At 41.0% G+C, this 26,785-nt stretch overlaps 1 protein-coding gene across 4 annotated transcripts in view; it reads left to right on the top strand.

Moving 5' to 3' along the window:
* The first annotated feature begins 208 nt into the window (after nucleotides 1–208).
* SPIN1 (spindlin 1) overlaps nucleotides 209–26,785 on the top strand; it is a 57,044-nt gene continuing 30,467 nt past the window's right edge. The window contains exon 1 of one of the 4 annotated variants that reach the window (XM_014869168.2): nucleotides 209–294. The gene's annotated coding sequence lies outside the window, so the exon portion shown is untranslated. Of the gene's footprint in view, nucleotides 518–1,017; nucleotides 1,438–1,492; nucleotides 1,511–26,785 lie in introns of those variants that run through there. The other 3 variants (XM_088157064.1, XM_014869167.2, XM_088157065.1) reach the window with 3 other exon arrangements.

Genomic DNA, 26,785 nt, shown 5'->3' with positions numbered 1-26,785 from the left:
CCTTGTGGGTCCCTCCCAGCACCGGACACTCAGAGACGGTTGGGTGATTCTCTGTACACACAGAGGGCTGGCGAGTGACCTGGGGCACGGCTGGGGCACACGGCGGGCCAGCACCACCCTGACGCCGCGCTGCCGGGCCATGGCGGGCCGGGTGGGGCTGCCCCGCGCCCGCCGCAGTCGGGGCGGCGCAGTGCGCCTGCGCGCCGGCAGGGGGGGCAGCGCGGGGGTGGAGGGCGGGCCCCGGCCCTGTGTTTTGAACGGCGCGATGCGGCCGGCTCACTATTTGGCAGGAAGGTGAGGAGGCCTCTATCCTGGCGGCTGAGTTCGTGTAGGGAGAGGGGGATCCAAATGTGGCAGAGGCGAGCTGGAGGCAGCGGCGGCGGAGGGGGACAAGCGAGACGAGGGGAGCGGCCGTGCCCGCCGCCGCTGCTGCCACCGCCGCAGAGAAGCTGAGCGGCCCGGCTGGGAGGGGCTGAGCGGCAGCCCTGGCACCCCCGGGCGCCCGCCCCGCCGGCAGGTGAGCGACCGGGGCGAGGGAGGGGACGGGGGGAGCGCAGCCCGTCGCGCCGCCCTTGGCCTGGCCCGGCCCAGTACCGGGCAGAGCCGGAGGGAGTCGCTGTGGGGGGACCGGCGCTCCCAGCCCGGCTGCGCCTCGCCTCCCTCGGGGCACTCACATCGCGGATCCCCCGCCCTCCCCTCCCGGAAGCCGCGGGCGGCATCGGGGCCTCGAGGGCTCCGGTCTGGAGGTGTCGTCTCTGCTCTCCCTTCCCCCGCAAGCTCCCCGGCTGCTTGGCAACCCCCCCCGCCCTTCCGGGCTCCGGGGCTCTGCCGCCCTCCCCCGGCACGGCCCTGCGCCGCATCCACCCGTAGGGGAGCGGTGCCCTCCCCCTTTCCCCGCTGCGGAGCTATTGTGTGCGGGCTGGGGCCCGCCGAGGGGCTGCTGGCGGATAAGCCTTTCCCGGGGGAGGTGGAGGCGGGAAAGCGGGACGAGGGGGGCGTGAGGGCGGCGGGGGAGCCGGGGCTGCGGGAAACAGCGCCGGCGCGGTGTGTGCGCGCCCCTCTCGCTCTGCGCTGCTGCGATCCTTTGTCTGCTGTGCCGCTTTCCCCTCCTCCCTTGCTCCTTTCCTCCCTCCTCCCTTCCCTCTCCCTCCCTGCGTTCCCCTCTCTCTCCCAGGCTTCAAGCGCTGCTGCAGCTGCAGGTTTGTAAATACTGGACCAACACACACACGCACACACACAACATGGCTGACGCTCGCCCTGCTTCTCCACCAGGGTCTCCGCCTTCTCCCTCAGTCTCCGCTGCTTAGCCGCTCCTCCGTGTAGGCTTTTGTTTCTTCCCCCCTCCCCCTTCATCGCCCATCCAAAAAAAAAAAAAAAAAAAAAAAAAAGGAAAAACAATTCACCCTCCTTATTTGCGCGCATGGCGGGATTTCAAGGGTAAGGATCCTGGCTTTGGAAGCTTTCTCCTTTCGTTTTGCTGTTTACAACAAAATGAAACCTAAAATCCGAGGTGATTTGGGAACCTGGCAAGGCCTGGGGCGAGGGAGGAAGGGAGGGAGGGAGGGGGGAACTGGGTGAGCCCCGCTGAGAGAGGCTCGATTGGAATGTGCGTATCTTTTTCTCGTGTTGGGTGGGGGGAGGCTGATGCACCAAAGTGCTGGCAGAGATGTACTGTGTTACACTTGGCAGAATGAGCTAGGGCCTTTCATTTGAGGACATAATTCGGTATAAGGGGTCAACTCATGACAATCACGTTGAAAAGATCTGAACTAGTTAAGACAGAATAGGCATTGTGTAGGTAAAACCCGTAGCACAGGCGTTTTGGGTTTTTTGCGTTTGCTGTATCTCCTTGTTGGTATCTTAAACAGCTTGCAAACCATGGAATACAAAATTGGAATTTACACTTGTCTGGTCTTCGTGTTGCTAGATTTCTGTCATAGATTATTTTGCCCTTGTGATGACAGTAGTACAAACTGAAGCTTTTCCATTTTCCTAAAAAGAGGTCTTTCAGATTTTTTAGTTTTGTTTTGTTGGTGGTGGTGGTGTTACTGCTTATTTGTTTGGTTTTTTGTAAAAAAGGCATGGTAATGTGAAGTGAGCTCCGAAATGAAAACAAGGCAGCATGCTTTTGACCTCTTTACTAGTGCAAGGCAAATGCTTAGTTCAGTACCGTCCACCTCACTTATTCAGAGCACCCCCTTCTGGCTTTGATAAATACGACTTATTTTTTTGCTGTTTATGACGTAAAACCAAAACACTTGAAGGTAGTTCGAGCGTATCTAAAGTGATCTGCCATGAAATTACTTTATTTCTAGCTTGTAAATTGAGTATGAATGTTGAAGGTGTGAAGACACAATAGTTTGTTTGCTTTCTAGACGTGTTACTGTAATTCAGAGTATTTAATTTTTCAAGGATCATCCTTAAACACATGGTTTTTATTTATACATATGGATAGCCATAGTTTCTGAGCACTGCTCTTAAGTAACAAATGTCCTAGCTATGTCGACTTTTGTCTGCTTTGCTTTCGAAGCTTCTAGTGGAGAAGCATTGGAATGGCACAATCTTGCAGCTTTTGCTGAGATAAAAATATGTGAATTAGATATTGTATATGAATAGTTCTTTCTGCTTCTTTTTCCATCTCCATTAATAATCATTAATTAAGAAACATTGATCATGGAGAAAATAATATATAGAAAGAGTTTCCAGTGACATAAAACTGAAAAGAAGTCATCCAAGTTGCAGTATCATTTTGGAATGTGTATCTACGTCATGGCTTCTGAGGCAAGTGTGTTAGTTCTGGATGGGAAATCAGAGCAAAAGTCTATAGCCTGATACATCAGTAGACTCCTGCAGCAGGCAGTTACTTTTTTTTTTAAACATTTTTCAATCTGAATGCGATATTGCCTAAACTAGAATAGTTTTACCGTTTGCAGTTAATTTTCATTTATTGTGATAACTACTGCCTTTTGAAATTGTGCTCACCTACTAAAAATGTGAAATTCATTGAAGTATGCAGCTCCTCACTCAGAACAGGCCTTCAGATACTTAAGCCAATTCTTAGGCTGAAGGGCAAAACAAAACAAAAATAATCCATCTACAGCATATCTGTTTAAATAATGGATTACTTAAAAGAATTCACGTTTAACTCTGTTACATTGCAGTTTTGTTGTAAGATCTAAATTTTACTCTGTAGAATTTGTCTCTATTTCATCTTAGTGAAGTTTCTTGTCTGTAGCATCTTTAGTGTAGCTTGTCATTGTATTCTTTTCTGTGGCACTCAGAAGATTTTTCTTTCTGTCTTGGTTGTGTTGATTTTGTCAAAACTCAGTATTGTGGACCTTCATTTCCCAGAACGAGCAGATGTAGTTGAAGAACTTGCCAAATCTCTGCATCTTCACTTAGTGAAGGCACTCCAGTGGTTTTGCCATTGTGACTTACGCTAGGCTATATTCAACTAAATTAAAAAACTGAGACTAGTAAAACCTTCTTTTCAAAAACTATTTGGCAAATGAGACTGAGGAAAAAGAAGACTGCAATAAAATGATCAGCTTGCTGGAAGAAGTTAGAAATTAAATATTTTTTTAAACCAGGCATGCTTTTCAATAGATCTTTAATCAAATAAATCACAACTCAGTGTAGTTTTAAATATTTATGGAATTACCAAGTAACATACAGTCCTAAAGGTGATAAACATCTTTAGTACATTCTTATTCAGTACTTTATATTTTCTCAGTCTGAGTATTCTTTCATCCTCTTCTTGCCCAGTATCTTTCCTTACTATCTGTTGCCAGGCTGCACTCTTTGACATGTTCAGATCTGTAAACCTCTAGCTGATGTAAGAGCTGTGTGTTAATGTAATGCATGATTTGCTTAATGTTTGACAAATGAAATATTTTTAGAAGGATTCTATTTACTGAAGCAAAACACGATTCTTTAACATTTTTTTCTTTCCAAAGAATGAAGCCTTTTGCTGCAAACTTCTCATCATTGCATTTTGTTTTTCTTGCCTCCTTTCCTTTTTTTTCACCAGGTAATCAAAACATCAAACTTGATTTCTCGATGGTATGGCATGAGAATATGTTTTCGTAGGTGACTAAGACCAGTTCAACAAACCGGTTTAGAAAACAGTCTTCGAAAGCTGTTCATTGAAGCTGAACCAAAAGAGAACTATCTTGCAGGAAGTTGTTTCCTGTTATGTGGTTAGATAGCTTGTTTCTCATGACAGGTGTGAGAGAATGTTTTGGTTTGTTGTTTTTCTTGTGTTCCTTCTCTTACTGCTTTTCAGAGATCAGTGATTTTATGATGGAAAGGTGAATGCTGATCTTTCTTGACCCTGTTTCTCCTTACTAGTATCTCCTGTATATCAAGATGTGTCCCATGTACTGTCCAGATGCTGTCTAGATGTCATCATGCCACCTGCCTTAAAAAAATGGCGAATCTGACTTTGCTTTATGAATGCATAGACTTGCTTTCATCTGCATGTCTGATGTGAATATATGTTGAGATCTTTAAAACGGTGCTGTTAGCTGGTTGGTAGTTAGCTATGAACAGTTGCTTCTAGAGACAAAGGTGTTTACTGATCCATTTCAAACAATGATGAAATAATTTCAACTAACTGCTTTCACCATGTGGCTGAAGTTAACTTTCTGTTATAGAGTAAAATGTGAATTTGCTAAAGACATACAGAATTCAGAAGGTGAATGGATTTGGCTTTCAGGTTATGGAGGATGGTTCTACAAATCAAGGTTATATTTTTTGATTTCTTTCCTGTAATGTCTGTTGTGAAACTGCTGTAAATCTGTGTTGAATGAGGTCTTGAATGACTGACTTGGAAATTTCACTATGGTAATAGTCCCACAAAATGAAATGTATAGAAATAGTAATGATTACCTGTGGTGTCTACTAGCTGTAACTGTTAACTAATAATATTTTAATTTTTGCACATATTGCCCTTTGATTGAGATTTTCTTGAAATATTTTGATAAATTTATACTCTTTTTGAGAAGACTTGAAAAATCTCTAAAACTTGATTAGCTCTTTGATTGGGTTGGGTTTGGGATTTTTTTTTTTTGGTTGGTTGGGGGGGTTTTTTGTGTGATTTTTTTTTTTTTTTTAATGTCATTGTGGAATATTTCAGTACAGTATTCAAGTTCTGCGCCGACAAATACTGCTGAGAGTAGGTGCTTATTTCAAAAGCAGTTCTGTGGATTTCAGTGATTTAGTAAATACTTGACTTTCACAGAATGGGTGCTGAACTTAAAACCTTCTGTTCCATATGGTATTTTGTACAAAATGGAGCTGTATAAATTAGTTACTACTTTGTAGTATAGTTAGCTGTTCTATGCTGTCTTGCTATCATCTGTAAAGTGTCACCAACACAGACTTCAAAAAAACCATAAACAACAAAACAAGCAACCCAACTGCCCAACTTCTTTTCCCATGAACTTCTTTTGATCCAATTTAAATGTAAAAGAGAACTTTTCTAGATTATGATTTCTTACCCTAGGTGGATAAAGACAGAGTCATTAGATGCCCGAGTTTTGGTCTATTTGATTTATCAAAATCAAGTAATTACTTGTTTCAGAACTGTTTCAGTTTTTCCTAATTTAGTGTTTGTTTCCTACATTGAAGTCATTGCTGGTTATGTGGAATTGAAGCAGCTCAAGTCCAGTATATTGTCTTGTGATTTCAGTTGAAATTTTTGAATAGGGACATTTTCACCTTCCTAGATTTAATGTTTTGTGAGCTGAGTAGCACAAGAAAAACTGTGTTGTAGATTAGTTCTCCAGCGAAAATTCTGTAAAGTTTTGTAGATAAACTTCCGTAGCTACCATGACAAACACAATGTTTGCTGAAGTCCAGAGCTGTGCTTAGGGTTCTTTTAGTAAGCAAAGGTTAATACCTGCTATGGACTGAGAAGTATTATCTGTATTCTGCTGCATACTTGTAGCTTACTTCTGGTTGTAATTGTGCACTTGAAAGTGTCTGCAGATTAGACAGTCTTCAGTTTTCTAGGAGTCATAAAAATTTATAAATATAATTTAAAAGAATGCTTCAAATATGGAGTTTGTGTAACTCATAAAATTATACTTGGAAAAGAGCTGACTGATTCTGGACAATTGCTTGCCTGTCATGTTTAATAACCATGTATGTTTTAGACAGTGAGCTAAACATGACAGTGAAGCTAGAGTGGGGGCAAACAGGTTAGAGATCAATTTACTCCTTCTTTCTCAAAGTGTTCCAGTTGCAGACAGCTTTGTTGAATTTATATAATTACTTTTTTTCTTCAGAAATCCCCTTCAGAAGTTCTTTGTCTTGGTGAAAGATGTCTTACAAACCCATTAATTGGTTGTTTAGGTGTCAGTGGAACTACAAGTGAGATACTGTGGTGCTGAGATTTTATGAGATATGATAGGCCAAAATCTGGACTCTGACAAGGATGCCTTCAAAAGCAACTTAATAGTAGATTCTGACTTTTATGTGACTTCACAGAAATCTGTTATTGAATGCTTTTAGGGTTAAGGGATATGCTGGTGTTCAATATACTTGGAAACAACAGCTTGTTGCATGTTCCTACCGTTTTATGTGATAAGCAGAGCAGCTGGCCTCTGGGTCATCTCTTCCTGCTGCTGAAGGTAGGAGTGAGTAAGCACAGAAATCTTCAGTTCCTAGACTGCTGAAGTACATTTCAGGTGAATTACATCTCTGTCTTCTGCACCTCCCTTTTGTCAGTGAAGGATGCGTACTGTTATGTGCCAGACAGAAGACAAGAGAGCAAGCAGACTTTCCTATCTGTTCGAGTTGGGGAGCTTTTGCTCCTGCCTTCAGTTATACCAGTATGTCCTGGTTTGAAAGACAGGTATCTGCTAAGGAAGGCAGGAGCCTCTCTTGGAATGCAAAATATTACGCCATTCCCTCCAAATTGTTACATTTTTGAAATTAAGGGGCTTTCAGGCAAAGACATGAGAAATGAAATAACAGTACTTTCGTAGTGTGTATAACGTGGCAAAGGAGCCAGGCCAGCGCCGGCCGCGGCCAAGCGGAGCCGCCATCCCAGGGCAGGCTCTCCCCGCTGCTGCGGTGACGGCCGCCGCCGGCAGGGGGCGCTGCTGGCTCCCGGCGGGCAGGGCGGGCCGTGGCTCCCCCGCGCCTGCAGGGGGCGCTGTGGCCCTGGGCCGCCCGCGGCTCCCGCACGCCCTCATGGCGGACGGGCTGTGGAAAGGGATGGAGAAGGGAGTTACTTTACAAACCCCCAGGACAGCCGATCCTGGTGCCCCTCTGGACAGCTGAAGGAGCTGTAGCCGGGACCTCGGGGCAGCCATCTAGGGAGGCAGGGATGAGCAAAGTCCTGAAGTGTTGGATGAGATGTATCCGAAACTGGGGGCCGGGGTGGTGGTGGGGGGTGTTCTGGCTGGCAGGAGATGTAAAACTACAATGTAGCAAAAACTGGGATCAGTGCTAAAAAATAACCACCTGCACGGTGGTGGCAGGGAAGCTGCAGCCCAGATACGTGCAGCGCAGGGAAAAGGCTTCCAAGGAGGTGAAAGGGCTGGGGATCCCCGGGTTTTCTCCTGAGGCGCCCAGTTCAGTGGCTTCTCTCACGAGCAGAGGCTCACCCCACGGCAGAAGCAGCAGCTCTGGGCTGAGCAGTGAATTCCCTCCCCCAAGCAGCAGCTCTGGCAGCCCTTCTCCAAAGCCAAGTGCAGGAGAGCTCGGAGCTGCCCCAGCCCCTTCTTTTTGCAGCCCATTTCTGGCAGTATCTCTGCCCTTCCCAAAGAAACCCTAGAGACAGTATCCAGCTGGATCCCTCCCCTGAGCTGTGGCCACTTCTCTTGTCTCTTGTAAGTACCCGGACGTTACTGTCTCCTAGCAACACATATGGGAGAAGATTCCATGAGAGAAAGAAACAAAAGGAAGCATCCTAAACCCCAGCACTATGTTTTACAGTGCTTACACCTGTGGCTTGTATGGAAAGAGATGAAACACTTTAATGTTACATCATGCTACTAGGGATATGTAGCTGTATTAAGAGTGGATGAAAAGTACATTTTCAAGTGCTGTAACCTTGGTGGCTAACCAGCAGTGAAATAGGGATTACATTACAGATAGTTTTAGGCTAGAGGCTTGAAGAACCAAATTTACATGGATTTGTTTGAGGCAGATTTTTTCTTTTGCTCTTAGGTATAATTGAATTGAAGAAGGAATAGTGATGGTGTGAATAAACATCTCAGGTTTTGATTGTATTTAAGCTAATCACATTTCTAGAAGAGCTTCTGTTTGGGTGAGGGTGGCGCAATATGGCGCTAGCATAAGCAAAAAAGGCAGAGGTGTGGTTGTTACAGTGTGTGCTTTGATTATCTCCAGGACAGGCTTCTAGAAAGCCTCACTTGATTTTATGGAGAAGGATATCCTACTTCCTGAGATTTTGTTGCTGGAAGATACCTCACTTTTTCTCTTCTTCAGTTTCTGTATTTCCCCTTCTCTGCTGCCCAGCTGAGTAGACTCGACTTTGTTTCAAGGACCACAAGGCAATTTAGTTCTTGCAAATAAGCATGTGCATTTTCAAAAAGGAAGAGGGATGTGTGCTTTTTGGGAGGATTGTTATTATTACCAATATCTAGGCTGATGCAGAATCTCAGGAAATATACTTAAATGTTTATTGGTGAATCTAGTTCAGATCAGATGTAAAACTTTCCAGAGAGAAAATGGGATTATAAAGCAAAAAAAGACTACGTTTATCCATTGTTACTGCTGCTGGAAGTTCTACCTCCAAGTTCTATTGTAACTAATTTGCTTTCTCATTTCATTTCCATTTGTGCTGCATGCACAGTGAAGTAGTTTCAGAGCAGTGTCTTGAATACAATTTACCACTAAAGCTAAAGAAAGGAAAGCAGGTTTACTCTGGGTCAGACACAGTATGGTAGAGAAGAAGTAATTCCAAGGTGATTGTCATTCTGGAAGCCTTCTTTCCGTGACTTCCTTCTTGCCATAATTTTGTTACCTTTCTGTAGTAGAGAATGTGGACAACAGTGTTTTAAGTCAGCTATACTCAAATGCATGCAGATGTTGTCTTTGAGTTAATTTTTTCACAGTTCAGTAAATAACTTCCAGAGTAACTTGAAATAGTTTGTCATCTGCTTAAATACTTCAGTTCTACTAATTCATTTCATGAGTATGCAGATATCATACTAAAATCAGAACTAGTATTTTGTGCATTTTTCTTCTGTGCTTTAATAAATGATAGTGTATGAGGATTGGTGTGTTCCAATGTCTCTGCAGCTTTTAGGGAGAGTCACTGGTTTCACAGTTGAACTTTTCTCTCTGTTGTCTCGCTCCTTACCAACGCTCGCGCGCACACACTGTCTTATACAGGATGTGTTGTGTTTTTTCACCAAAAATGAGAAGGAACTCTGCTCAAGCAAAGAAGATACCATATTACGTCATAATACTGATGGTTCTCATCTTAGAGAAGAATGTATGATTGATGGTTTAATAAGATACCATTGTCTTTGATGATGAATCCAGTGCTGACTGTAATATTTAAATATTGCAAGTATGTGATATAAATGTTCTACAGCTAATTTATCTTCTTTTAAAGTAACAGTTTTGTTCTTTCACTGACCTTCCAGACTTAGAGAAACCAGTGTAGATAGCTGCAATTAGAGTTGAAATAATACAGTGCTGAACTTTGTTTTCAGTGACTTGCTGTTACGCAGACTGCAACTTTTACGTCTTTTGCACTTATTCACAATTTAAATGTGATAATCTCTTTAGGTCAAGATTTTTAGATAGTGAGTGAATATTCTGCAGTTGATCTGGACAAACTAATATCTCATTTTTTGTTAGTAGCTATGGGAAGAGACTGCCATTCTTAACAGCATTTTCCATTTAGTGGTTTATGATTCCACTGTAGACAGTTACATGAATGCATGTGAGAACTGATTTAATATAAGCTAAAATGGTTGAATGTGAAGAAAATAGATATCACAAATTTAGTTTAGGATTGGCTGCTCAGCTTTTTCGAGCTGTAGATTAAAGCCAAGAGATCATTTTCTCTGAATCCTTTTTTCAGTTTTGGGTTTTTTTCCCCTGGTCATTGCAAAGATAGGATGAAAAATGCAAATGATTTGGATTGTCTGATTGTGTCTAGGCTTTTTTTAAAGCCAGTTGTGTAGTGAGAAATTTTCCTATTCTTGGGATAGGAGTTTAGTATCTATTGGTATGATCATGCTTCGGTTTCCAAAAATGGTATTGTTTGCTCCTTCATTGCAGTAATTCTTAAAAAATTTATGCATTTTCTTCTGGCTAGAAGAGGCCAAAGTTTATCAATATTTTCATTCTAATTCCTCTTCCTGCTGCCAGCTGATTTAAGAAAAAGAACTACATTTTTATTAAAGTAGGGGCAATCAGTGTTTGTGTCCAGTGGAAACCCAAGTTAATATCTAATTTATTAAAAATTATCTCTTATGGTTGTAGCTACTGTGATGACAGGTATGGGGGAAGTTTGGATACATGTGTCTCACATCTATGAATAAATGATCTTGTGGCAAATCTTGTAGTAATTTTGGTTGTATAGAAAGCTAATGCAGGTAACTATTTTCTAATCTTACCCTTAACCTTTTTCAGTATTTAGTGGTCCTGCTTTTTGTTTTCAGTGCTAAATTATCACTTATATGTGAATATCCTCACTGGTTACTTAGGTTGAGGTTCATAACAATTAATTGACTTCCTAATCAATGCTGTGAATAATAGTTTGGTTTTTTTAGAATTTAGAATGTTTATGTGCTTTGTTTGCCTTAAAGGTTGGTAGGTGGTTGCTGTGTTGCAACAAATACTTAATTTGCACAGGTATTTGTGTCACAAATTCTTACATTTACTTTAGGCATTTTTTTTAAAATTATGCCTAAATTAAATTTAATTTTGCAGTGACATCTTCTCAGGATAGTCAAAAACACATCAAAGAATAATTTGGTAGCTGTGATGCTCAGACTGTGAAGCTTGCAAGTGGTCCATCCATCTAATGGAGATCATCCCCCCACCCCTAAAAACTGTACGCTGTGTATGTTCCCTCCGTGTTTGAAGGTGTGTCTAGCTAGCCTGGATTGTTGAGAAGTGGTTGTTATGCACTTAAAATGAGGAAAATGAGACTTAGAAAGATCAGCCAGCCTTCTCAAGAGTTGTAAATGCAGGAGTTTGATTTGCCCTAACGACTCAACCTAACAGATTTGTAAGTGAAGTAACGTACCACTCCATTACTTTCTAACAGCAAAGGTAGGTATGTTTGCCTTAGGGTTGCTCTTCCAGAATGTTTGAGTGATCCTTTTGGCTTTGGAGCAATGCTTCTCTGACTAGCACAATAGAAATTCAACCTAATCTTCTGACAAAGGCTGATTAAGTATACTCTTTGGGGAGACACAAGAAGAGAACAGAAAAGTGCCTTTTTTTAAACAGACATTTTCCGCCATGGTTTCCAGAGACCTGTTGTAAATGTTTCCAAACCAAATTGAGGAAACTTGTTCAGAGTTGTAATAAATTATTTGGGTCACTTCTCTCTATAAGAGCATGACTAAGAACAAAATAATTGCATTGTAAAACTTTAAGTTCACTTGCATTTGCCATAGAGTGGTAGTAAGCACAGTGATTGTGCAGTCACATCCTGGACAGCTGTTATTTTTGTGCATGCTTTTTTGATTTTTTTTATTCGAGGAAGGGGAGAATAGTTGCCTACCAGGAAGGAAAGTTCTAGAACCACAGAGTGGTTAGGTTTGGAGTTGACCTTAAAGATCACCTAGTTCAGACTCCCCTGCCATGGATAGGTACACTTTCCACTAGACCAGGAAGCTCAAAGGCTCATTCAGCCAGACTTTGAACACTTCAAGAGAGCAGGCATCCCACAGCTTCTCTGGGCAGCCTGCTCCGGTGCCACACCATCTGCACAATAATGAATTTCTTCCTGATACCTAATCTAAACCTGTTCTCTCTTACTTTGACACCACTCCCTCATGTCCTGTTGCTACTTGCCGTGGTAAAGTCTTTATCCAGTCTTCTTGTAGGTCCTTTTCAGGTACTGAAAGGCTTCTGTAAAGTTGCCCCAAAGCCTTGTCTTTTTCTAGGTGGGAACCTGAACTCTCTCAGCCTGACGTTGTAGAGATGTGTTCCAGCCCTGTGATCATGAACTGAGAAGTTAACCTGGTTCATATTTGCCATGGTGCAAAGGTGTGCTACTTTGGGTGACACAAGCCTGTGACAACTTCTTCTTGTGCCATTTGTGCAGGTTCTTTCCCTGTGGTTAAATGCAAAGTTATCTGCAGTAGACTGAACAATTAGAGTGGGTTAAAATTTACCTTTGGATAAAGTGATGCAAGGGAGGTTATCACGACTTTGAATAAGTACTAGATAGATCTCTTATTTACATTTTTTTAAAAAGCCTTATCTTGTAAGATTACGTTAGGCATGGAGAACATCTGAGTATCAAATGATCAGACTGTAGGTTAGAACATAGACGAGGTTAAATCGGCAATTATTTTTGCGTTGCTTGTGACAGGGTGCTTTAAAACAAAATTATTTTGCTTCAGAGTCTTGGTATATTGTGCAAAGTCATAGGCAGAATTGTAGCAATATAGTGAAAAGAAATAATATCTTCATGTTACTTAGTGTGTTGTAAACGTCACTGTTTTTAAAGCTGTTTGGCTAAACTTTGGTAGCTGATCATTATTCCATAGTAGAAGGACAGAATAGTACTGAAATTGAACCCTGTCTTCTGTTAGCATAGTCAAATAATTCAGTAATAAAAGGTTGTGCTTGTCCATGCTGCTTGAGAGAAGAGCAGACAAGAGCTATAAGAAAATAAATGTGCTATGTGTGTCTTTATTGATGTTGTGCTAAGGTGTGCATGATATTGCTGTAACGGGAAAATCTTTGTTTTCAAAATTAGGTTTGTTTTGACAAATGTATGTATAGAGAGAGATACATTTGTTCTTGGCCATTAGAAAGAAAATAGACTAGAAATTTCTTTATTTAAAAACCACTCCATGATTTAGTGTGGAACATGAAAGTTTATGCTGACAAGCATATTTCATTTGTTGGGTTTTTGTTTAGTTTTTTTTAAGGAAGTTCTTGTAAACTTACTTGGCATGATAAGGTTCTCTTATCCCTTCATTAGCTTCATTCCTATTCAGCAGAACAGCCAAAATGTGTGTTTTTACTACCAGATTTAAGATTTTTTTTTTGCATTTTTGTGTTCAATTTTTGTAATTTATTTTTTTGAACCATGAGATAAGCAAGGAATCCTTCAAAGGGCAAACACATGTCAAAATGTCAGTGAGTCCTTAGCCAAATATTTAATCTGGTTGTAATATTGCTTATGTGGGAAGCAGATAAAATAAGACACTTTTACATTTTAATTAGTTTTATTTTAATAAAATGCTCTACTTTTGCACAGCTTCACTGTTGATAACTTGTAAAAAGGCAGACTAAGCCTGCAAGGTTTTCTGAAATGAATTTCTGGAGAATTTCTTTCCTTTGTTTTCTGCGTTATTTTTTTATGAATGCTTAAAGTGGCAGTCCTGCAGTTTTTCTTTACCCTGAAAGTTCTTGTGAATTTCAGAAACATAATTGCATTTAGTGTAAAAATAAACTTAATACCTGGAGTTAATTGAGCTTTTAAAATTTTGTTTCTGCATTCTGGATATGGCATGCATATGTAATTTTCTACTTTCTTTTCTAATCTTTCTTTAATTTTTCAGTGTTTTTGTCAGTGTTTTTTTGTTTGTTTTGGTTTTATTTGGGTTTTTTTTACCTGTTCATGTTGATAACTAGCAGGTCCTTTCCAGGCAAAACCCTGCGCCTGTTTTTAATGGCAATCAGCATCTGATATCTGGCTTAGTAACTGTGTAGTGTTATCACTGCTTCTTAACTTGTAATCAACCCATATGTCTCAAGGGTTGGCATTTAAAAATTAGTGCTTTTTGAACAAAAACTTCATAACCACTGATGTATGATGCCTTTAGTAATGGCATTGTATAGATGTTTTCTGTCCCTTTTTCTTTCTCTGAAGAATTTCAGGACCGTACAGAGCAACACTGAAATAAAATGAAGCAAGTTTTGAACAGAGGTTCCCAATCTCTTTCCAACTGATTCAAAGGCCCAGACAATGGAAGAAACCTTGATCTGTGAACTATTGAGTTGAGCTAGCCGAAATTATAATCTCTTGCAGGTGCAACTGTCTGTTCTTTGCAGAAAGACTGAGAACTTTTAAAACCTCTGGACAGAGGTGGGCTAAATCACACATAACAGTACTGGGCTGGATGTTTCATTCGTTTTACTATTGCCTTTCTTATGGAAAAAATAGAATGAAAAATAGATAAAACATGATTAAAGTACACCTTTCTTTTGGAAGTGAAGTCATTCCCTTTGTCCATCTTTGGACATTTTTAAAATCCCGCAAGTAGAAAGACCAGCTGGTCTTTGGTCCATTTGTTTGTTAGGAGGCAGGAGGGGAGGATGATAACGTGGTTGTGTACATCTGCACTTCCATTGCTGTTGCAAAAATCGCTCAGTGTGCTTACCGGTGTTATAGATGTTAAGCAGGTTCCCGAGTGCAGAGAACTGTTACAAATTTGCTGGTTATGTTCTATGTGAAACTGAGTATAAATGTGTTTTTTATGTTGCTTTCACTCTAATGATTTCTATTCCTGATAGTTAAATAAGGGTGCAAGTCAAAAGGTTGTGGAGCTGAGTACAATTAGATAGTCACAAGTTTTACTGAAGCATAGTATGTCTGATTGCCTACAGAATTTCTGCCAAAGCGTGGTTTTTCCCAGCAGAAGTATCTGCCATTAATGGATTGAAATGATAAAAATTTATCTTAATTATTTAAAGGGGATTTCTCACTATTTGATGCTAATATGAGCTCAGTAGAACTGGTAATCTTTTAGGAAACAGATTTAAAAAACTAGTGAATTCTCCTCCATCTTGGATTGTTTTGCTTATTAAAAGAAACAAGGCACATTTAGCTGCTGATTGTCTGAGGGTTGAGAGGTGTCCTGCTATTAAAATTTGTGAAGGCAAAATGGAAAAATTGTTGTTGAAGGTCATTGTGTTAATTTTTCTGTTGATGATGCAGGTATTGAGTTATACTTGTAAAATGTGTTGAGTTTATAGGTACTTGTGTATACCAGATTGTCTGTCTGGAAAATTGTTGTTACTTCGTCATTTATTCACTGCGCTTTTTAAAAAAACATTTCATTTTTGCTCCGTAAGGATCTGTAACTGAGGACAAAACTCTTAATATTTCAGAAGTTTTTTTCTTAAATGCGGTCAAGTATTGTGAGAGAGTTGTCAGAAAACATACTGTTTCCATCAGTCAGCTAAACTTCTACAGATGAAAACATGTCTTAATTTAACCGATACTTACGGGAGCTGTGAATATAAGTCATAAACTGTACGTGTGCCCTCAGAGGTAGTTTTTGTTAGGAAGATGTCTTGGTTTGATGTCTGCTGGGGAAGGCAGGAGCCTCCCTTGGAATGGAAAATGTAAACCCCTTCCCTCTGAATTACTATAATTTTGAAACTAAGGGGCTCTCGGGCCGAGATATGAGACTAGGAATCACAGTTCTTTACCGGTGTGTACAGTGAAGCGAACAAAGCCCCCCCGAGTGCCGCCCGGAGCGCGGGCAGAGCCGGAGCGCAGGGACGGCTCCTCTCGGCCGCGGGCCTTTCCCTGGGGGCAGTTCCGGGCACGGCCTGCAGGGGGCGCTGTGCGCGGGGCTCGGGCAGCGCGTGGTGATGGCGGCTGGGCCCAGACGGGAAGGGATGGAGGAGAGGCTTTGGTTCACAAACCCGGGGCAGTGTCGGTCCCGGTGTCCCTGCAGGACTCTCGGAAGCAGCCAGCTGGAGCAGCAGGATATCTCGGCAGGCAGGGGGTGCGAGGCTGCAGTGCAATGAAAGCTCGGAGCGGTGCCGAAGCAGCAGCGGGGCCGGGACAGCGGCGGCCCGGATCCAGCAGGGCAGGGAGAGGCGAGCTCAGGATCCCGAGCGCCCCAGCAGAGAGTGATAGGTCTCTCTTTTAGTGAGGTAGGTGAATAAGGTCCCAGTTCAGTGGCTGCTCTCACGAGCACAGGCTCACCCCACAGCAGAAGCAGCAGCTCGGGGCTGGGCTCCGGCAGCAGCAGCGAATTCCCTCCCCCAAGCAGCAGCTCCAGCCCTCCTCCTCCAAAGCCGAGAGAGAGCGCATGTGTAGGGATGCTACAGGTGCCCCAGCCGCTTCTTTTATCAGCCTGATTCTCGAGGTGTCTCTGCCCCGCGGTGAGAAGAGAAACTCCCAGATAAGAGAAGTGCAACCAGACGCCGTCTTCCCCTGAGCTTGGTTACTTCTTTTGTTTTTCTTAAGTGCCCGGTCGTTAGTGTTTCCTAGCAACTTCTGGGAAAAATGTCCCTAAGTAAAAAGGAACAAAAGGAAAGAAACCTAACGCCCAAGAGAAGATGGGATTCTTAAGTTGTGGAAGGTACTTGTAGGTAATGACTTGTTGCATGATCTCCTGAGTTCTGATAGTATGTCCCTGAGTTAGTTTTCGTTTAAGTTCTGTTAATAATTTGAAAGATGAAATGAAAGCATGCTTACAGAGAATGATTTTAGGCAGTGTATTATAAAAATAGAAAGTCTAGATAAACGGTAAATAGAAAACGCAAGACTTGGAAAATTTGCTTTAGCTGTATTAAATTTAACCTACCATCAAGTAAACAACAGAAGGAGATGATAATTTTGAGGACTTTCAAGGCCTAATTCTCTAAGGTTATATTTTATTATGCATGTTACAGGAAGAGGGAAAAGGCCTTACTATCTGTCTTTGAACCTTTTCACTGTACAGAGTAATAAAAGAGTGGTTGGAAAAGATGTAGATGAGTAAGGTAGATGTAATTTAAGAGAACTGTTGTTTTGGTTTTATTTAAGTTGCTAACTTGTTTGTTAAAGGTACTAAAAAAAATGCTAGTAAAACTAAATCACAGAATTCTAGAATATCCTAAGCTGGAGGGAATCCATCAGGATCATCACGTCTAACTCCTGGCCCTCCACAAGACTGTCTCCAAGAATCACATCATGTGCCTGCCTGAGAGAGTTGTCCAAATGCTTCTTGAACTAGACAGACTTGATGCTGTGAGCCCTTCCTTGGGCTATGTGTTCCAGTGCCCAAACACCCTCAGGGTGAAAAACCTTTTCCTAATACGCAACTAAGCCTCCCGTGACAGCTTCATGCCGTTTCCTCGAGGTCTGTCACTGGTCATGAGAGTGAAGAGGTTGGTAGCTTCCCCTCTGCTTTCCCTCATGAGACAGATGTAGACTGCAATGAGGTCTCGCCTCAGTCTCCTCCAGGCTGAACAGACCAAGTGACCTCATCCACTCATCATAAGGTGTCCCTTCCAGACCCTTCACCATCCTTGTGGCTCTCTTTTGGATGCTCTCTAATAGCTTAATGTCTGTTTTTAATACTGTGGCACCCAAAACTACACACAGCACTCGAGGTGAGGCTGAGCCAGTGCAGTGCAGAGCAAGACAATCCCCTCCCTTGCCTGGTTGTGGTGCTGTGCCTGATTTCCCCCCAGGACACGGTTGGCCCTCCTGGCTGCCAGGGCACTGCTGACTCATGTGCAGCTTCCTTTTGACCAGGGCCCCCAGGTCCCTTTCCATAGTGCTGCTCTCCAGCCTCTTGTTCCTCAGTCTGTACACATGTCCAGGGTTGCCCCAGGTGCAGAAGTCAGCATTTGCCCTTATTAAACTTTATAGGGTTGGTGATCACTTGCCTCTCTAATTTGTCAAGATATCTCTCAGTCCTCGAGAGAATCAACATCTCCGCCTAATTTAGTGTCCTTGTCAAACTTTAGTACCCATTTGAGTCATGCATCCAAGTCTTTAATGAAGATGTTGAAGAGAACTGAGCTGAGGATAAAACCTTGAATTCAATGTAGTTAGTTTAAAGGGGGGTTAGTTAGGATCTTTTTGCCATAGCAGGATTTTTTATGGTATGAGGCTATATGGATCTTAATCACAGAATTTGAAGGGACCTTAAAATCATTGTTCCTACCCTCGTGCCATGGACAGAGACACCTTCCACTGGACCAATATGCTCAAAGCATCATACAGCCTGGCCTTGAACACTTTCAAAGATCTGTCAGTCACGATTTTCCACTTGGCTATTGTCTGCTATTGAGGTGAAAATGATCCTGTACTGTTATCCAGAAAAGCCAATATAATGTTTTTCTTAAGCCATCAATGAAGATGTTGAAGAAAACTGGATATTGTGAAGTGATGAATTCATTGTGGTGGGATAAATTTCATCTTGCTTTGAGGGCCGGGATTATTTTCCTGTATTACTTCACTGGACTTATCTGCATGTTAGTAGAACTAAGTGTTCTAAGGCTTGTGTTATGGTTAAACCCAGCTGGCAACCAAGCCCTTGCAGCCACTTGCTCACTCCCACACCAACAGGGTCAGGGAGAGAAGTGAAAAAGTTAAAGTCAGAAACTCGTGGCTTGAGCGAAAGGTAGTTTTTTAGGGAAAGCAAAACATGCAAACAAGCAAAGCAAAACAGGGAATTAATTACTGTTTTTGATGGGCAGGAGAGAGGGCCCCATCACACACAATAGTTACCTGGAAAAACAAATGATACCAATCCAAATGTCCCCTAACTCTTCTTCCCCTCACCTTTACATCCTGAGCATGATGTCACAGGGAATGGAATATCCTCTTGGTTGTTTGAGATCACCTGTCCTAGCTCTGTCCCATCCCAACCTCCAACGTACCCCTAGTCCCCTTAACAACATGGCAGTAAAAAAACATAAAAGGCCCTGGCCATGTGTAAGCTTGCTCAACATTAACAAAACCATTGCTGTATTATCAACCCTGTGTTCAGCAGAAATCGAAAACACAGCCCCATACCAGTCACTGTGAAGAAAATTAACTCTATCCCAGCCAAACCCAGTATAGAGTGTAATAGAGGAAATAAAATTCACCGACTTGTCAGGGAAGTTGTAATTTAATAGCCAGTGTCCTGGGAAATTACAGGAAGAGAAGTCAGGTTTCTTTTCAGCCAAATCTTTCTCTTAGAGCAGGGACATTTGCTAAATCTTCAGATCTTAATAATATAGAAAAACATCAAGAAGATTCTGAGTTGCTGGAAAATTGGGCCAAATGTGCAGTGCATTATTCAGAGCTTGAATATTTGGCCTCTGAAATGATACTGAAAATGCCTGAAGCATTTCTAGTATCAGTAGGTTTTATGGTCTCAGATTACATGCTCTACAGAGTAGAAAAAGTTTAGTTTGAGTGGAATAAAAGATACTCTTGGAAATAAAAAACATAAGAAGGACAACTGTTTCTGCTCTGAAAACTTCTTTAGCTGCAAAAAAACCAGTAAAGAAACTCCTGTGTAGTTAGTAGTCGTGGTATAGATATGTAACTATATTTCAGTAAAACAATGAGTAGTAAGCAAGTCAGAAGAACTTTACAGGATTGCTTTCTGTAAAAGGGAGACTATCCCCTCTGTGTGGAAGCTAAGACAGAGAGTACTGTGGATTTAATTAGTATTTGCAGTTTGATAACCAAGATGACTTGGCAAGAGCCAAGAACAGAGCTTTGAAGATTACAAGAAGATTGGATCAAGACTGGCAACAGGAAAGAAGCTTGAACTAAGTGGAAATGTAAAGTTTGTCTGTGTGATGTTTAACCCAATGAATGTAGTGAAAAATTATTAGTCTTCCTGAGAATGGTATATAAGCATATGTAGCTCACAGTAAATTAGGATTCTGATCACTAATCAGTAGTCCCCATCTCTCTCTCAATCGTCAATACCTGTGTACATAGGAAACGAATGGATCTGTAGATCTAAAGGTCATAATCCTCTTTCTTTCTTCTGCTGGCTTTAAGAGCGAAATAACTTTGTACTCTTTATCTAGAAATATTGGTTATCTTACAAATTCTGTGTATCTTCAGACTGTCTATTGCTTAATGTATGCAAAGTGCATCATTTTTCACATGTGATAATTGCATTTTGGGCTCAGCTATAGTAGATACAAAAACTCTAACCCCAAAAAAATGTATCTTCTAAAGCCATTGGATGAAGAGATCACTTGAATTAACCAGTGTGCATTTCTTTCTCTTGCTGTACACTGCATGGATGGATGTGCTTGCATTGCCTTCTGACCAGTATTAGTTTTAATTAGCTGTATTCCTGATAGATAATGAATGGTTATGAAAACCACAACTATTTTAGTTGCTTGTTAACTCATCAAGGAAGAAAGGCTGTGAAGTTAGGCATACTGAAATGTTTAGTAGGGCTTTGCCTCTTAATTTCGGTTGGTTTCCGGATTTTGGTAAAATTATTTACTTTAAACTGCAAGAAAATTTGAAAAATGCTTTTAAGTCCTGTACTGCTTCTTTTGTTCTGAAAGTTGTGCCTAGTAATATAAGATCAAATGTGTGATCTGTTGAGTTTTACGTACTATAATGGAAAATACTGTTTTCATATAAAGTACGAAAGCAATAGAACAGCTTAAATAATTCTTCAAATATATTTTAAAAACATTTTCTCTTTTAGACTTTAGGAAGTTGCAGTCTACGGGTCTATGTGTGCCCTGTATGTTGCTGTTGACTGGCTAAAACTTTTGGATATACAACTGAAAATTATCTATGTCATGATTTGTCAGATACCATTTTTTTTACAAGCATGTTTGATTTGGTTCTTCACTATGATGAGTGTTTGTGAGCTAGGAGCTACAAATTTTTTTGAAAGTATAGTCACAGGCTGCCCAGGGAAGTATGAAAGAAATGACTGGATGTAGTGCTTACTGCTGTGGTCGAGTTGACAAACAAGATGATGTTCTGTCAAAGGACAGTTCATTTTGGAGGTCTTTTCTGACCTTAATGATTCTGTGGGATTTTTTTCATTATTAGCTGATGGACTGAATATTTGATATAGCCCTTTTATTAATTTGGATGGCCTAATTAATTATAAATCAGGCATCGTTGAGTAGAAGGCAGAAAAGGGATCATTGGTTCTAAGACTGTAGACATCAGTCTACTAACAAAAGGGTGAAAAGAGCAGTGTGTAGCTGTTCAGAATATGGTGTAAATTGAGGGATTAAAATGGCTTTCTTTTATTTTTTTTTTACTAGTAAGATGAGAGTATTTGGGCAGTGCGTCTAAGAAGGTATTGAAGAATTTTGTGGTACTGCTTACTTGCAGTTCCTTTTGACTTCTTGTCATTAGTACTTCTTACTCTGGATGTATGCTTCAAAATCTTTAAAGAAAACTTATAATGAAGCTTCAATCAAAATTTCTTAAGTTTCTTTATGGTGATACAGTTAGGAAAAACAGTGATTTTTTTTTTTTCCTTCAGAAAGAAACTATTGTTCTTGATTAAGTATTCCAGACTTTGTATCAAAGGTGTGAAATTGATAAGTATAAAGAGTATATCTTTGTTAAGGACATAGGGGTTTTTTTAAGTGAAGGATGTTACAGAACTGCTAATGGATTACTTCAACTTGAAATAAATAAGCATTGAACAATTCTTATTTATGCATACTTAACCAAAGACCCACTGCAATAGAGCTTCATAATTCCCCATTTTTTCTATCCAGCATAGTATGGGCTGGATAGGATTGCAACTGTAATTTGTAGTGTTACTTGTTGTGCTGTTGAAGACAAGCACTAAGACTGTTCTGGTTTGTGTTCCACTGTCTGCTTTATGTTTTTTTAATGGTTCTGATGTTGACTGAAATGCAGAGCTTTTCAGAGGTGATGGCTATAAGTTTTATTTGTGACAAGTAGCCCTCAGTGAGAAACCAGAGACCACGGAAAAGCGTGTACTGTTAGTCTTGGTTGGTTTTGCAAACAGCCAAGGACAGAAAAAATTGCTGCAGTGATCTCAAGATTGTTGGTATGAGGAACTATGTAAAAAAAGTTGAGCAACTAATTGAACTGGTCATGGTCAAATGACTGAAGGACTTTTTCTGTGAAACAATGATAGAATGACTTAAATGCAAGAAAGACCAAAGGCTGAAGTCAGGGAGAGGGATAAAGCAGAAAGAGTGTAAGGCAGTGGTTGAGAAGTAAGGTATTTTAAAAGAAATGAGAGAATTCTTGATTTACTTTAGTTCAGTATTCCAGAATGGCAGATAGCTCTAGAAACTACAGAGTGACAAGTGGTTTTGAGAGGTAAAGAGACCCTGCCAGTCTGGAAGGGTAACCAAGGGTACTGTGTGGTAAATGTGGGCAGCCAAGCAAGCCTAGGTGCTGCTGGTGGCACAAACTTGTTAGCCTGATATCCTCAATAGAAGTATATGAATGTGCATATGTGGTATCACTAACCACTGCTGTTGTGTGCCTGTTAAGGCTTATCTCATCTCTTAAATCGGCATTGTGCAAATACTTGAAATGTTGTTCAATATGAGAAGAGCAGAGCTCTAATGAACATGGAAATAATGAGTTGTGCTTTTATAAAGAAAAGCAATGCAATTAGAATGAAGCAAGTGTAAGGGTTGCTCAATTTTGCCTTTATTAGTTGTTGAACTCTTATTAAATAGCAATGCATCATGGCAAGTTTAAAATATTCTACTAGGAAATGTGCTAATACTGATTTACATGATTTGGAGAAACAGAAAAATTTCTTTGAATTCTGTAGAACAAGTCTTTACAAATGTAAAAGTAATTTAGAAGCCTTCTTTAACTTATCAAGCAGGGTCTGTAGGCAAAAGCTTAAGTTTTGCTGTTTATAGGAATCTAGGATCTCTAAATTGTATTTTCCTCCAATGTAATCTTTAGATGAAGTTCAAGTATTTTAGGTTGTTTTCAGGATGCACTGTATTGTATACTGCTTCTTTGTTTTGTATTCAAGTTTTCTATTCTTTGAGCAATTTTTTTTTATTGCTCTGAAATAAGAAATCTAAAATCAAAAAATTGCTATCTTGGAGTTTCAACAGCTTGGGCAACAGCAGTGTCTTTTTCAGATCGGAGGTTTGATTGTGGGCTGTGTTTTATTTAAAGTGTTCTTAGCGTAGAGTGTGCTGAAATAAGATCAGGAGAAAACTTTTTCATGGTTTTAACATAGATGTTGTGAAGCAAGGCTCTTTATGTGTTACTTGATCAAAAACACTCTACTGGTTTCTACTCTCATTTAACAGCCCTTACTTTCTTAAAAGAATCCTAAGTCATGATTTTAGGTAACTTTTAATGTACAAAATGGTTCTGAGACAACCCAAATGTAAGAACTTAAAGAGCACCGTTGCCTGTCCAGGCCTCAGAAGAAATTTGCCATAAGGTAAGCTTGTACAACAGCAATTTTAGGTAGCAGAATAGGGAGGAGATTTTGACTGGAAGATGCTAATTCTAGGCCTGGAAGAAGAAAAATCTGGTTAGTACATCCTGGTTAATGCATCCAGACAAAGACTCCTACTGTAGCAAAGTGTGTGAAAGGAATCAACTACTCATACAGTTATCATTGGTCAAACACAGATCTCTCCAAGTTAAGGGCGTGTGCTGCCATGGGTATGTGCAGCTTGGACTCTACAGGTGGTACCCCTGGAAGAATAACTTCGGGATGCTGACCACCAAGAAGCCCAGGGTGAAGAAGGACCCATGGGATACCAATGGATCCCTCTCTCTATCTTCCTCCTCCCCTCTCCAGAGCTGTACTCTGTCCCCTGGAGAAACAGAGTATGGGCCCAGTGGACTGATATGTTTGCATGAGAAACTTCCGTATGAGAGCTTTTTTTGTATTTTGCATGAGAGCTTTTTATGTTGAAGGTACATATCTGCAGTAACTGGATCAGGTATGTGTTTAGAGACCTTAACTTGCAAGTCCAAAAATGTGTCAGAAAGGGCTTTAGATGTGTTGTTATTAAAGGGACAGGGTGTATGTGGAATGTTATATCTTAATAAAACTGAATGTTGTATCACTTTTCACAATGCAGTGGCATTGACTGAAGAAGCCCAAGGCAGAATTAAAGAGATTGCTACCAATCACTCCAAGCCCAAGACAGTCTTCTAGGAGTTAGCCCCAATTCCTGGAGGATGTCAGTACTCTCTGATCCTTGGGACTCAGAGGGTGGAGGAAGTGGCTAATGAGACTTGGGTTGATGATTGCAATTGGATTTGCATTTTTAATGATCGGGATAGCTATTGTACATTGTATGATTGCTCATGTTACTGCTTCTGTCTTTTCTCCCATTATGCTTCATACACATTGCCCATGTGGCTAACCCGTAAGTTGAGGAACAAAGTCCCTGGAGGACAGTATTTGAGCCACAGGGTGATGTAAGGACTTAAAGAGCACAGTTTCCTGTCTCAAACTGTCAAGGCCACAGAAGGTACTTGGCTGCAAGATAAGGCATCACAGTGGAAGCTTGAGGTCAGGGACAAAAGGGAAGAATTTGCGACAGGAAGGTGCTAATTCTAGGCCCGGCAGAGGCCCAATCTGGCTAGCACATCCTGGTTAATCTGTCAGGACAAATGTGTGTAGCAAAGTGGGCACATGCAAACTTCTGATCTTTAATTCTTCATCCTTATTTTATAATCTTAATTTCACACTTATCCTAATTTTGGCTAGGACAGAGTTAATTTCATCACAGTTGCTAGGAGAGAGATGGAGCCTGGAGCTGTGTGGGCAGGGCCAGGTTGTTTTATACCACCCACATCATCACTAGAGGGCGTGGCTTTAAATTGGAGGAAAAGGGAACATGATGCAGAACAGCCGTTATTTTGTTCTGTTTTTCCAGGAGAGCAAAGCAGCCAGCAGAGTAGTGTGTGGGCAGTCCAACTGGAGGATTTGTACAGTGTTGTTTTTGTCTTAGGCCTGGAGAAGGAGCATGGGTGCAGACGGAATCACTGAATGAACTGGGCTGGAAAAGACCTTTTGTGATAAGTCCAACCTATAACTTAACACTGAACCAAGTGCCACATCCAGTATTTTTTTGTGTCCAGGGATGGTGACTCCACTGCCTCCCTGAGCAGACGATTCCACTGCCCAGTCACTCTTTCAGTGAAGAATTTTTTTCTAATGTCTAACCTAAACTTACCTTCATGCAGCTTAAGACAGTGTCCTCTTGTTCTGTCAGTTATTGCCTGGGAGAAGAGACTGACCCCGGACTCACTGCAGCCACCTTTCAGGAAGTTGTAGAGAGTGATAAGGTCACCTCTGAGTCTCCTTTTCTCCAGGCAACAACCCTAGCTCCTTCAGCTCTTTTTCATAGGACTTGTGTTCCAAGCCGTTTACCAGCCTTGTTGCCCTCCTTTGGATGCATTCAAATGTCTCAGCATCCTTCTTAAACTGGGAGTCCCAAGACAATTTGTCTGCCGTTGTTTTTCATTGTTTCAGCGAAGATGATGGTGGCTGTGGTAATGTCTGCAATATTCTCCTTTGTCTCAGGACTCTGTATTTCAGTGGACACAGTAACGCTAAGTCAGCTGGACTTCTATAACCATTTTTTGCATGTGACCAGTTTATATAAACTGTTGTTATTAGTATTGTTGCTACTACTGTTTGTGTTCCTTAGCTAATTGCTGTTTTTCTAGTGAATTGTTGTCTCAATCCATAATCTCCACCTTTTTGTCCCTTTCTCACTGGAGCACTTGGGGGGAAGGAAGGGGTAGTTTGGAACTTAATTTCCAACTTGCTTTGAGGTACAAGAACCCTCATAAATCTTTTTATGAGAAGAATTTCTGTGCACTGAGTTCACCATTCTGTGAACTTCTAGAGCAGAGTTTCCTTACAATAACTGAATCCTAAAGTTTCCTACGCAGTGATTTCTTCAGGTACATGGCAGATAATGGCAAGTTGATAACGGAGGTTTTTACCGGTTATGTTGAGATTTTTACCTGTGTGCAAGGAACTCATAATTCCAGGTCTGTAATGGATCAGGCTTCGACTTCTGGTTTTGTTTGCTAGTATTCTTGGGCAATTTGTCATAAGGGTTTGGTTTTTTTTACTGCCCCATTATAAAACAAACAAACAAACAAAACCTCTAGGCTGGTACAGCCTGGGCCTTTGTAACCCTGAAACTAAAAAGTAGTTCTTTTGTGATCATACCTACTTACTGCTTTGAGTTGTGTTTGAGTATGTTGAAAGTGTTGCCTTCCACACAAAAGGATCCACAAAGGAAACAAGCCAGATGTTCTTTCTAAGATGTACCCAAATGGCAGATGAAAGCAGCAGTATTCTTGAGGCCAGAATTCCACATTCATGTTGGATAGAGAATTTCTGCTATATCCTGTGGGGCAGCATGAACTACCACGCCAGTCAGATGAGAATCAAGATGGCATAATCGTAATTTGTAGTTGCCCGGGAAGTCTGAAACAATCCGTTGTATGCAGTAGGATTTAGATACACTCTAGAAAGTGACCCATTGGTATATTTCAGAAGAGAAGGCATTGGATTCTAGATACCTAAACTTTTAGGAAACCAATTCTTGCTGTCTGGAAAGACCTTGACTCCCAAAGCTGAACTTCAATAATCAATTTCACTGATATGGCACTAGTTAGGTCTTTTGTTGCACTGGAAAACATTTGGGAAATCTCACATTTCATAGACACTTTTTCACCTATGTATTCTACATATTTTAAAGTGCAGTATATATATGTTTATATATATATATATATATATGTGTGTGTGTATATATATATGTAAATACTTTATGACAAACACCATATCATTCTTTACATAGTGCTTAGAATTCTGAAATTTAATTTTCTCCCTGGTATCCAAGTCTTTTCAAGGAACATCTACTCCTGCGATCA

The sequence above is a fragment of the Sturnus vulgaris genome, chromosome Z (assembly GCF_052056855.1).
Source record: "Sturnus vulgaris isolate bStuVul1 chromosome Z, bStuVul1.hap1, whole genome shotgun sequence".
In the NCBI taxonomy this organism is placed as follows: domain Eukaryota; kingdom Metazoa; phylum Chordata; class Aves; order Passeriformes; family Sturnidae; genus Sturnus; species Sturnus vulgaris.
The sequence above is the reverse complement of the archived record's forward strand: the minus strand, read 5'-3'. Positions and strand labels throughout refer to the sequence as shown.